Source organism: Macaca nemestrina, chromosome 1 (genome assembly GCF_043159975.1).
Source record: "Macaca nemestrina isolate mMacNem1 chromosome 1, mMacNem.hap1, whole genome shotgun sequence".
Lineage (NCBI taxonomy): Eukaryota > Metazoa > Chordata > Mammalia > Primates > Cercopithecidae > Macaca > Macaca nemestrina.
In genome coordinates, this window is record NC_092125.1 from 114,175,238 (window position 1) to 114,187,891 (window position 12,654).

A 12,654-nucleotide genomic window follows, 5' to 3' on the forward strand; every position below is an offset into this window, starting at 1 on the left:
ACAACCAAAAAAATCACTAGTCTAAAAAAATACCAGTGGCCTTAATTAATTTAGTCACATAGGCAAATCTTAAAGAGAATATGGTTAGTTGGCCACAGGTGTATTTTTTATTTTTTTCAGAAACTAGTCCTTGGCAGCATGGAAAAATGTCAGTATTGGGTTTATACATTTAAAAAACGTGAAGTGCCTCTCTTTCCTCAAGCCATATTTTCCTATTTCTATTCTGCTTTAAGAAGCCTGAGCTGTGGGTGGATCTAAATATGGGATGTACCATTCCTTCAAGTGCTAAAGACACTTGGCTGATGACAATTTTTCCTGGTGGTTTCCTGTACTTGTTTTCCGAGATAGCAGAATTTCAAGTAAAGTAAATACTTGATTTCTGTCTCTTGTGGCTCCTAGTGTAGTTTCTTGGCCAAGGAAAAAGTCCTATTACCTTTCTGAGCCAAAGAGTTACTATTATTTTATTGGTCAAAACTACTATGGCTAGCCCACTTGGGAAGTTTAGCCATACTTTATACAGGTGCCTAGTCTGGGCATCTACAGGTATTTAGGGCTATGTAAGGGCAGAGTGCCTAGGAGAAGGAGAGATTAGACACCAGAAGCTGATGGTTGGCCCAGAATTGTAAAATGTCTTATGAAAAAAAGGGCATAAGACTGTTGACACTCAGTGAGGGCACTGAGAGAGATGGGAACCCACATTTAAAATAATTGAGAATTTAGAGTCTTGGTTTGAATCTAAAGACATGGTTGAATTTAAGGACAGAAAATTATTTTTTTCTAAATTTTTATTTCTATATTATTGACCCTTGTAAAATGTGAAGGTTGTGATGCCGACTCCCTGTGTAGCCAAAAATCTCGATATAACTTTCAATTTTCCCAAAACTTAGTTGCTGTAGACTATTGTTGACTGGAAGCCTTACCAATAACATAAACAGCTGGTTAACACATATATTGTACATGTATTGTATACTATATTTTTACAATAAGGTAAGCTAGAGAGAAGAAAATGTTAAGGGAACCTCATGAAAGAGAAAATATATTTACTGTTCATTAAGTGGCAGTGGATTATCACAGGTCTTCATCCTTATTGTCTTCACATTAAGTAGTTGAAGAGGAGGAGAAAGAGGAGGGGTTGGTTTTGCTGTCTCAGGGGTGGCAAAGGCAAAAGAAGTTCTACATATAAGTGGACCTGCACAGGTCAAACCCTTGATGTTCAAGGGTCAACTGTACTTATATCAACTTCCACTGCAGCCCTACATTCCTGCAAGCTGAAGGCACGGATAGAGAGTCACATTCAGATTTTGAACACTGGCAGAAGCAGAGCCCTCCCACCCTTACCCAGGGATGGCACAGGGAAGAGACATAACCTTGTTAGGGCTGTAGCTGTGGAGAAGCAGTGAGGCCCAGATAGGGCTGGGACACTAACATCAAGTTGGTGACCTTTTGAGTGTGTGGTGCGAATTGGCAGATAAATGGGAGCAGGAAGCAATTTTGGCTCAGGTTAATGATGACCTTTAGGTTTTGCCACCTGGAATCAGGAACAATGAGATGTTGCAACCGAGGGCATGAGGCAAAGTAGAAAAAGGCACCTGTGGTTGCGGCAGGTGACCTTTAGTGATTGCCAAGAAGAGCTCAGGAACCATTTGGAGACCTTGCCAATAAGAGAGGAAGGACCAGGGTTCTGGGACTCCACAGATCTCCTGCCTCTCCTGCCCTGGACTCACAGCCGATGAGTGTTATTATTGTTACTCAAAACCCCTCCACTGGACTTTCTCCAGCTGGCAGAGGTAAGGGTGGCACAGGTTGCCTCTATTTCTTAGGAGAGAGTTGTCGTTGCTTCTTATTCTGGGAATTGCATGTTAGCTGCTACCTGTGTATTCCAAGAATTTAGAATGCCAAGCCAATTAGGGGAAATGTCTTCTACATTGGGAGGTGAACTCCTTTCTCATGATTTTGTTATCCTTATGACAGTTGGAGTTTGAACATTTCTGGTCTCTGGATAAAAGGAATCTTTTTTCTCCTGTCAAAGAAATTTATTTCAAGCCAGGTATTTTGTGACATTAAAGATGTAGTCATAGTTTGTAGTTTGTTTTCTGTAGTATCCTATTCTTTTTATAGCTAGCTACATGGCATCTGAATGGTGTAATGATTCTATCTTTTCTTAAAACTTTAAATTCGTTGCAGTATGAAAATTGTTCTTGTGCATTGCTCTTTGGGGGGCAGTAGATGCTAGTGTCTTTTCAGAGTGCACAGTGGCATGTTGGACTTTTTTCTTTTATCACCACTGCCTCATTTGGTAAGGAACCAAGACCACATGCTGATGTTTGGACTGACCCACCTGATCCTCCAATGAGAACTATGAGGCAAGCTTGAGAACTGAAGCTGGTTTTTTTCTTCCTTTTTTTGTGATGGTCTTTGAAATATAACTGACATTCTGAGTTAAGCTTTCCTATCACAGAATAATAAAGGCCCATACTTATCAAGCTATGAATATCAGATGTTCATTTAAGAAACCGAAGAACAACAGCCAAACTACATGAGAGGTCAGGCAGCTCAGTCCACTACCACTCCAACAGGCTTTTCTGGGAAGGCTGCAACTTGGCCCTGTGCTTGGAGTTTGCTCTCAGGGAAGGTGCTTATATATTTTCTTCAGCTGCTATTAGGAGATACTTTAATGGTCCAACATGGCTCTTGTCCTCATTTAAACTATGTTTAAGGCCAAAGATGAGACCACATCATGTGGCCTCTGCCCCAAGGATGCATGAAGAAAGAGCTCCTCTTTATGTCAGTGAGTCTTGGCTCAGCATAAGCTGGCTTCATCTTGGGTTCTGCATCCTCAATCCTGTCTTTGTCCACTCTCAGTGAAGCACAAGTCAGACAAGAGCCTGTCCCGATGAAGCCAGAGGCCTCAAAGCAGCAGAGAAATCTCTCCTCCACAAGCCACATATGCCTAGACCCCGAGAGTATATGACTATTACCGTGAAGAGGGGGTGCCTTCTGCCACTGAAAATCAGTCTTTTACAATTTTTTCCTTCACCCTCCCTATTTGCTTCTCTGAGCTGTGTCATGTAGCCAGAATTTTATCAAGTTAAAAGCAAGGTATTTATTGTGTGCCCATGGTTTTTCAAGCCAGATAGTGGGAGATTATTTTAAATGCAAATGTATCTCGAAGACCACAGAAGGGAAATAAGTACTGTCTTGGAGAATCTGGATCGGGGGATGGCTACAACTATGGATCATATAAAAGAACTTTAAGACTATTCTTTCTTCAAGGTTGTTTTGAGATTTTTGTGAAACTCACTGAGCGATCCGGAGACAACCTGAATAGTGGATCACGAGTTCAAGGTGTCTGTGTTTTCTCCCATTTTCTCCCAGTTCTGGGGTCCTGGCAATGTGGACCATCTTAAGCCATTGAACTAGTGCTGATGGAAAGGCAGGAAAAGTAGCAGCTGCTTCTCTTATCCTCAGACTCAAGGGCCTCGGCTAAGAGGCCTCACAGCCAGGTCCCTGCCAAGGACATTGGGTTTCTTGAGTGACTTGATCACACACTGATGTTTCAAGGCTGGGTGCTCCCCAGCTGGAGCCCTGAAAATGCTTGTGTGACATCTTTGGAGAAGGAAACAAACTTGAAAGAAACTCCCGCAAAGTAAATCACCAGGACTGGATGGTTTTCATCCAAGAGTTGGGGAGGAAATGAAGTGTGAAATAGCACAGATACTGATGAAGACATTAGTTCTCCATTAAAACCACAACTGTGTCAGAGCAGAGGAAGTTTGCTAACATGATGACCTTATTTCTAGAGGGGAGAGATTAGTGGCCTCTCAGATGCCTCTGGAAAATCTGGGCCACTTGGAAAGAATAACATAAAAGATGAACAATGACACAATAGCTTTTATTTCCTGAAAGCAGTTAAGAAGGATATTGTGACAATTCATGCACAGCAGCATCCCAGTAGAGACCTTAGAAATAATATGATAATAAATATGTAATGCACATGCTGCTATTCCCTACTCCTGTGTTCATGAAAGACATCACTAATCAATCTGGTACTCTTCCCTTTGAGCTTGGATTGGGCCTCATGCTTCTGAATTCCAAGCTCTCAAATGCCACATTCAAATGGCTAGAGTTGACATGTGTGTTGAAACTCATTTGCTCTCCCTTACTAAGAGGTTGTATTTTATCCTGGTCCACACTGACTCATAGTTAATTTGTAAATAATGACAAGAAGGAGGTCTTTCACAGGTAGATTAGGAGCATGACAAGAAACATGTTACGTTCTTTCTTCTAAGGACTGAGTTAGCAGAACATTTATCTCTAAATAGTAATATTTATCTTGTGTGAACTGAATTAAGATGTGTAATCACAACTCAAACCATGGTAGGGTCTTTGTAGAGGGAAGGAAAGTCACTTCCTCTGAGGCAACAAGCAGCATGTTTCAGAAGATCATTTTGAGAAATGAGAATCAATAGCAAGATCTTTCATTAGGTGTTTCTTTGTGGAGTTGAAAAACAGTTGTAAACATTGAGTCCTGCCACCACAGTGACTCTGCGAGGTAAAGGCAAAGTGAGGTATGTTTTGAGAGAAGAACAGCACTGAGGCCCAGAGGGGAAAAGAGACAGGCAGGTTGGACCCTAGAGAAGTTGCGCAATTTTATGTGAAACCTGAGGTTTCTTTGGGACTAACTTTTGTTTTAGGAGGGAGCAGAAGGCCAGCTCTGTTGCTGGTCTCAGAATCCCATAAGGTCAGTCCCTGGAACATTTTGCCATTGGATTGAGCAAAGCCTTCTTTTGCTGAAAATAATTAGAGCAATTTGGCTATACTAATTATCCTGCAGCCTAGTGGCCTTGGTATAAGAGGATATATTATAGAGCTAATCTCTTGGTGTGGACTGTAAACTGACCTTTTAAAGATGTTATCTGCCTCCCCCCATTATAAAATGGGTTATTTTGCTTGATCAGTGGAAAGTTGCTACATATGTTTCTTAACAGAGAATCAGAATATAGGAAAAGGCACTTAGCATGATGGAGACCCTGACTGTACTGTGATTCTTCATTGAGTCACCACTGGGGAGATGGCCAGGTGCTATGCTTCAGAAACCGAAGGAACAAATGGGGTCCACTGGTCAGCACCCTTAGCTGCTAGTTCCCCCGCACCACAAGATAACTCACGACCTTGCTCACATCTTGCAGAATCACAGATCATGGAACAAGATGCTGCGGAGGTCATTTTGTTTAGATCTTTGTCTCATAGGAGCATGCAGTTAACATCTCCATTTTAAAAATGAGGCAAAGGTTGCTCAGCAAGAGTAAGTGAAGTACTGCTGCTGGGGGAGATAGGGACAAGATTGAGGAGACAACCCAGGGTCTCAGCAAACAGGTCTTCTCACTTCACCACTTTGCTTCACCGAGTCTCAGTTTCCTCATCTCTAATGGGCACTTCATGGATTTAGCAAGTATAGATTAAGCATGGTATTTGGAGCACACTGAGAAATCTCTGCAGGGTAAATGATTAAATGTAGTAATGATAACTTACATTTTATAAGGCACTTTATAATTTACAAAGTGCTTTCCTCTGCACTATTTTATTTTGCTCGTGCCTCATTGAGTTGGGTAAGTAGTAGGTTTCCTTCTCCACTTTTCACAGATGTGTCAACTGAGGTGCCACAGGGTTCAATGGCTCCTCAAGATCATATCTCTAGGTAGAGTCAAAATCAGGACTCACACTCCTGCTTTCTGATTCCAAGCCAGGACTAACACTCCTACCTTCTGATTCTGAACCCAGAGTTCCTTTCACCATAAAATGACAAACAATGCAGAGTTGACTGTGTTTACTATTCACTTTAATGACAGCAGAGAGTTTTCAGTGTCACAGTGTGGTAAAAATAGATGTTTAGCTGTGAGGACAAGGAGGTTCTTGGTAGCAAACAAACTGAGCTCACCAAAATGTTCTTCTCATGGGCAGGCTCTGTTGCCATGGCCTTTAGGAAAGCCTTGGCAGGCCTACCGGGGGCAGCCTCACTGACTCACTGTGTCCAGCTTCCCCTGGGGAGCTGCCTCTCAACCCCACTGCCAGATGCAGACATTGCCTTAGAGGACATGATGTGGAGGAATTTCTTCTGAGATACAGGGACCATTGACTAAGAGCACATCCCCAGTGAGGAGATGGGAGTGCAAGTCCCACAACAGCAGACTTGCTGTGCAGACTTTTGGCACACATAAAGAGAAAGAGCCTGGTGAGCTTGGGGTTCCTGTGCCACTAATGTTTTCCTGGGAGACAGGGGAAAAGAGAACCAGAGTAAAAGCAGCAAGGCCAAAGGAAAAGCCATGTTTTCATTCACTCAAAAATAATTTACAATTCATCTGCTTTCCCCAAGTAAGTAGATGAATATGGATTATAATTTATCCAACTTATACATATGTGTATGTGTGGTTAAAATAAAGATCAATGGAAAATAAGGAACCATACAGAGAAAGTAAGATGGTCTCAGGTGGTCATTTTAATACTCACTACTACATAGAGAAACACAACCCCTTCATCTTCATAATACAGATAAAAATATATTTTATTAAGATGCAGCATTAGTATTCTGTGCCATATTCTTTTGAAGCTTTCTTTCATTGTAAGTATCTGGCTGAAGGAAAATACATTTTGTTACAGCAGAAGAGAGCTTGGAAAGTTGGATGTTTATTACACTTGAAGAAAACCTTTCAAACCAGTGTAGTCCTTAAGGCCTTTTAAAGTCATAGATTCCTTTGAAAATCTCATAAATCCCATACATCCTCGCCCCAGAAAAGCACACAAGCTTTTGCAAATGTAAGTTACCATTTTAGGTGACTTGTAAACCTCCAAAGCCTGTCCATTGACTTTAGGTTAATAACCTCTTCATTTAAATAATTAAAAGTCAGTGTTTTATATATATTTTTTCTTTATAAAAAGATTCATCTCTAACTATGGCTGTAGTTAAAATGTACATGTATAGCAAGTGTCATATAAAATATTCTGATATCTATGAAATTTCCTAGCCTATAGCATTTGCATTTCAAACTTGTACTCATTGCACATTCACTTATAGTTTTACTCTAGTCTTATTTTTTAAACGATGCTATATATTTTATACTTTATTGTAATTTGCATTTGATAACACTCATGTAGTACTTGGTATAAAAAAGAAAATCTGCCTTCACTCGTAAATCAATGTTGATTATACGTAGAATATGGTATATAAAGTAATACTTTAATATATACAACAGCTCATACACCGTCAATAAGATCTCATCCTCCAGACTTGTAAATTCTTGGAAAAAATTACTTCCACATGTTCCTAAAAGTACTTAAAGATTTTTGACTGGTTGGTGGTCCATTGACTCTGAATATCTGACCTGTCAAAATGCCATCTTTAAACTCCAGTGATGCATAGAGGCTTGGAATTAGCCAGGGTTGAATTTATTACAGAACAAAGAGAGCTGATGATTAACACACCCATCTGAACAGTAGGGGGGGAAAATAATCCTTGAATGGATTAGATGCCATGATCCTAAAACCACATTCTCTGAGTGTTGGGTTCTTGCCCAGGAATGGGAGAGGCCAAACACTGATGCCTTTTAAATGACAGGGTGTCTCCAGGGAACTCTGGTTAGGGAAAGTGGGGTAGAGAGTTTGGGGTGAATTGAGAAAAAGCCTTTCTTTCTCCTGTGATCTATCAGATTGAGGACCTAGACCTGCTCTGTGTGCAGTAACCCTCAAAACTTATAGCCCACCTGATTAGTACTATACAATTATCAGTCTGCCTGTGTGGGTGGAGATTAATGTGAATATGTAAATAAATGGACTTAATTTTTAACCACTAACCAGAATTAACTTACAATTTTGGGGGGACTCTAGTATGCTGCTTGAAAGACTGGCATAAATGCTGCTAAGAAGATGAAGTGAATTCTTGTATACTGTCCCACTTAGTTGTGAAATAGGCTCTCTCAATTCACTGCCAATATCTCGTAGGTTCTGAAGACTCCCAGGCTATGTTTTCTGGGAAATTTATCTTTGTAAGAATAGTCCATGAACAGAGTACTAAACTCATTTTCAGATTGACTTTCCTATTCTCCTGTCTTTCCCCTTCTATGTGTTGCAAACTTTATAAAAAGTATGGATTTTTAAACAGCATTGTGTAATAGCATTGATGGAGATTGACTCTGAGAAGAGGCCTCCAACAGAAGGACGCCATCCTAAGAAGGAAACAGAACATCAGAGGAAAGTCATTTTGACCCCCATTCCCTGGGAGGAGGAGTGCTTGAATCGCAAGCCCAGGTGCCCAGGAAATCTCCTGTCACTCTGAGATGGGCTGGAACATGGTGCCATGTCCAAGCTTCTAAATACAGTTCAGGCTGGGTCATCATGACAGATGCTGAACTGGCACCACTGTGGGAATTGAAGTGGGAACTCTGACAGTGCTTAAATGCCATGGCCCCTGGGCTCAAAGTCTTCCTAGGCAGGGACAGGGAGAGGCAGGGCAAAGTCTTGTGGGGAGGAGGGTAGGAGCAACTTTGGCAAGGAAATCCTGCTGTCTCGGCGACACTGCCACTCTTTCAGAAGGCAACAGACACTCAACAACACACCAGGTATTTTGGAAGCTGTCCGTTTCTGAATTGCTGACACACTTGAAGGACACTGTCTCTTCAAGGGTCATTCTGACCCTTCAAGGTAGGTAGGCCTGGGGAAAAACAGAGGCTTGCTGAAGCCAGGGTGTTGACCATGGAATGAGTGGAATTAAGTGACATGGTCAGAATGACTCAAGGAGTCGGGAATGGAGTTAAGAATAACATGTTCACTTTGCGATTCCCAAATCAGCCTTCTACACAGAAGACAGTGTAAGGCAATTGCTTACCTCACCCCACCCTCCTTTTCTTGGCCATCATAAAAAATCCACCCTGGGGTTAGCATCCTTTGATGACTCATTCCCCTTTGGGAAGAACTTTAGAGGAAAAAGAAAGACAGGAGAGACTTGGGAGGAAGACTTTTCCTGGAGGGTCTGGGAACTTGGGATGTGAGGGTGAGATTCTAAGTTTTGCAAGCATCTTAATCTGGGTTTGTTGAGTTGTAAATATAAAGACACTCAGTGATTTCATTCTCAATGATTGCCTTGTGCCCCGAAAGTGAATTTCTTTCTGCCATCAAAACATTTGATTTTAGGGTTTCTGAAGGTGGTGTGGGATGGTGGATGAGGTGAAGTTTTGAAATGGGAGAGACTTGAGTCAATTTGTTCTCTCTGATACTTCTGGGTGGGTGGCAGTGGGCGTATTCCCTTGTAGAAGTCTCAAAATAGGGTTAAAATGCCTACGTTTCAGGCCTCCTGCTCATGCTCCCTGGGAGCCTCACCTAGGTACTAGATTTTTTTTCTGCCTTCCCAGTGTGTTTTCCTTATCCTGAGCCAGGTGAGTGTTTCTGACAAGGCTGTCCATCTGGAGTCAGGGCTTCCTGCAGCTTCTAAGCTCTGCCCTGTCCTTTCCACCTCTCATGGAACAATGCCTTTGAGCAGCTTCTTCAGCCTCAATTGCTCTCTCTGCTTCTCTGTTCAAGGTGAGAGTTTGCTCCCTAGCCCATTTTCCTTACTGAAAACCCAATGTACCTCTTTTCTTAGTGATCTACCTTTTTCTCTCTTCTTTTAGACCTTATCACTTTCCTTCTCAGATATTGTGCCAGCCATTGTGGACCAAGAGAGCATCACTCAAGCAGACCCACACAAAAGCAGGCTTCCTTACATGGCATTTTCATTGTTTCTTCTGCTTTTCCCTTTTTCTGCCTTTCCACCATTTCTCCTAACACCGTTCAATTTTGATAGTTTTGCTCTAGACCCTGAAATATTTTCTTCATCATGTGAGCTTTTCCCACTCTATATTTTACATTTTCTTTAGTGAGGTTTGCATTTATTCATTTCAAAGTCGTCTTTCTGCCTCTCTGATAGGGACAGGAAAGTGACTGGGAAAAGACTTAACCCATATGATCATTTTCTGTTCCAAATGATGGAAAGCATTTATATTAAGTATATTCCTATTGTGCGCCAGGGGCTTCACTGAGACACATGGTAACCACGATCTCCATTTTAGATGAAGAAATTGGCTCAGAAAGGCTAAGTAGCTTGCCCAGTCATAATCTGGGTCTGTGGAATTCTAAAGGAGGTTTGTAATCTTTTCCCTTACTTCTCAGCAACTCTGGAAACCCTACTTCATTGCAGACAACAGAGACGCTGGATGTGTAGGGGACCTGGTGAGCACAGCAGTCATTCTGTTTCTGAAGGAGAAGGGTATCTCTGTCTCACTACCTCTCCCTTAGCATCACTAGCTCTAGCATTTGTAGAAGAACTTGATCCTTTCCTTATTTTATCCTCATGACTGTAAGCGCCTTCTCTTCTTGGGTTAATGTGGAGGAGAGTTAGTATCTGAGTATTTTCTAGGTGTTTGACTGACTGCTACTCACAGAAGTGACTGAACTCTTTGAACTCAGTTGAAACCCCTGAAAGATTTCAGGTCAGACCTCACCAATCAGTTTGACACAGCTCACAGTCATGCAAGGAAAAGCTGGTAGGATTCCAGTAGTTCAGGTTATAATGTCAGGAGGTGACCCTGGGATTTAATAGGGATTTCATTGGGAACATATCATGCAATTAAGACACCTCATTACTAGGGATATATTTGTCTCCTGGAAGAAGATGAGAAGAATGGTATTCAAGATTCTTCATCTGGCTCCAGCCTACCCTCCCAGATCTTCTCTGGCTATATCTCTTCTCTTACTTTGCTAAACCTACAGCATTTCATTCATTAATTCATTCAACGAAAACACTTTATTGAGTGCATAATAGGTGCCAGACACTGTTCCAGGTGCTGAGGATATAAGAGGAATAACACTGATGTGGTCAGAATGACATAGATTGCTGCTCTCTAAATACGTTTGGCAGATTTTATTGCCATGCCTCTGCCAGAAAATTCCCTTTTCCTAGAAGACCCCTCTCTTTCTTCCCCATTTCTGCCTTTGCATCTCACAGACATATCTTCATTAGGCCCAGAAAAAAATCCCTGGACTGGGAGAGATTTCTCTCACCTCTAAACTCCCATAGGATTTTGTTGCTATTTCTCTTAGATAATAGTACCTGAAAATTAGCATTCATATGTCTGGATCTTTTTTGCTGATAAAGTATTAGTGCAAATACACATACATAGGCACCTTGTTAATAGTTCATAAAAGTTTCACAAAGTAGATACAAATGGTATCCTCATTTTACAAATGATAAAACAAAGGCTTAAGAAGTTAAGTGACTTGCTTAAGGTTAGATGGTTGGAAAGAGGAGAGATGAGCTCAAGAACTCAGTCATTTGGATCCTAAGCCCCAGCATGCTGTCTGCTATGGTGGATTTTGACTATTCTACTTTTATTAGACTTATTTATGGATGTATCCTCTCTCCCTAAATGATTGTATAAGCTCCTGAGGACATGGATCATCTCTTATTCAATTTTGTGCCCCTAATAGCACCAAGTACATTGCCAGGCCCAGCCCAGAAAATGAATATTAGTTGCTGAACAAATGAATGATTCATTGAATGGATGAATTTTGATTACTGAAGAGGTTGTTACATTGTTGTCAGCCATGTTATAGTTACTAAAGAGGATGGTTTTCTGTGTTTGCATGGTGAGTTGAGTAGATTTTAAACTTGGAGTAGTTGATGGTCTCCTGGGATCATCTGAAGGGCATTCCTGGCTGTACTCAAATGTTTATCCTACTTACATCTTTGAAACTGCCACCACCAGGGGCACTCTCTCCAGAAGTCACAGTTAAATTACACTTGTTTAGAAACTGGCTGCTTAGTTCTTCCCCTTTAGCGCATCATCATGAATTTGTTTATTTATTGGTGCTCAGTGGGAACATTCTAACAAAGCATACAGCAAATGCTTGTAGGGCCTTTGGAGAAAGGCCCACTTTTCACATCACAGAAATTAAAAGATCACTATGGCAGATATATAATGGTGCTATGACAGTGGCTGTTGTCGGAGGTGGTGGTGGGAGGTTGGAAGTAGTGGTTGCAAAGAGCAAATAAACATTGACTTGGGGATGAGACAATGTATTGCTTCACCCAGGAAAAATGCGAAGAGCCTTAGGAAGGGGCCTGTGTTGATAGCCGCTCACCTGAAATTGACAGGTAAATCTTGAAGACCACCCAGTTTATCAGAATGAACTTTTGAAGGACCTTTGGTGCAAGAGATACTTAGGTTGAACATTTCCATGTGACTTGTGGCCAATTTTTGATTATTCCATCAAAATAAGCAAACAGTGTGATGAACACACTGTCTGTGTGTTCATGAGGAATATTTTCTAAACCAAAAGTTGGTCTCATAAACATTAATTTTGTGGGAAGAATAAAATAAAATATTTGAAATTAGGACTGTTTTAGAAAATTCAGTACCCATATTTATTTATTTCTTTCTTTCTTTCTTTCTTTCTTTCTTTCTTTCTTTCTTTCTTTCTTTCTTTCTTTCTTTCTTTCTTTCTCTTTCTTTCTTTTTGTCTTTCTGATATGCTTGGTCATTGGCGTAGAATCTTATATGTTGATTTGACACTTTATTGTTTATGAAGTGCTTTCACATACATTATTATCAGCTGAATTCTCTTCAA

At 41.0% G+C, this 12,654-nt stretch overlaps 1 protein-coding gene across 2 annotated transcripts in view; it reads left to right on the top strand.

Annotated features, from left to right (window-relative positions):
- LOC105479089 (T-box transcription factor 15) overlaps nt 1-12,654 on the top strand; it is a 108,510-nt gene that overhangs the window by 34,243 nt on the left and 61,613 nt on the right. The window contains exon 1 of one of the 2 annotated variants that reach the window (XM_011736893.3): nt 8,464-8,694. The exons of the other annotated variant lie outside the window; for it this stretch is intronic. The gene's annotated coding sequence lies outside the window, so the exon portion shown is untranslated. Of the gene's footprint in view, nt 1-8,463; nt 8,695-12,654 lie in introns of those variants that run through there. 2 annotated transcript variants of the gene reach the window in all.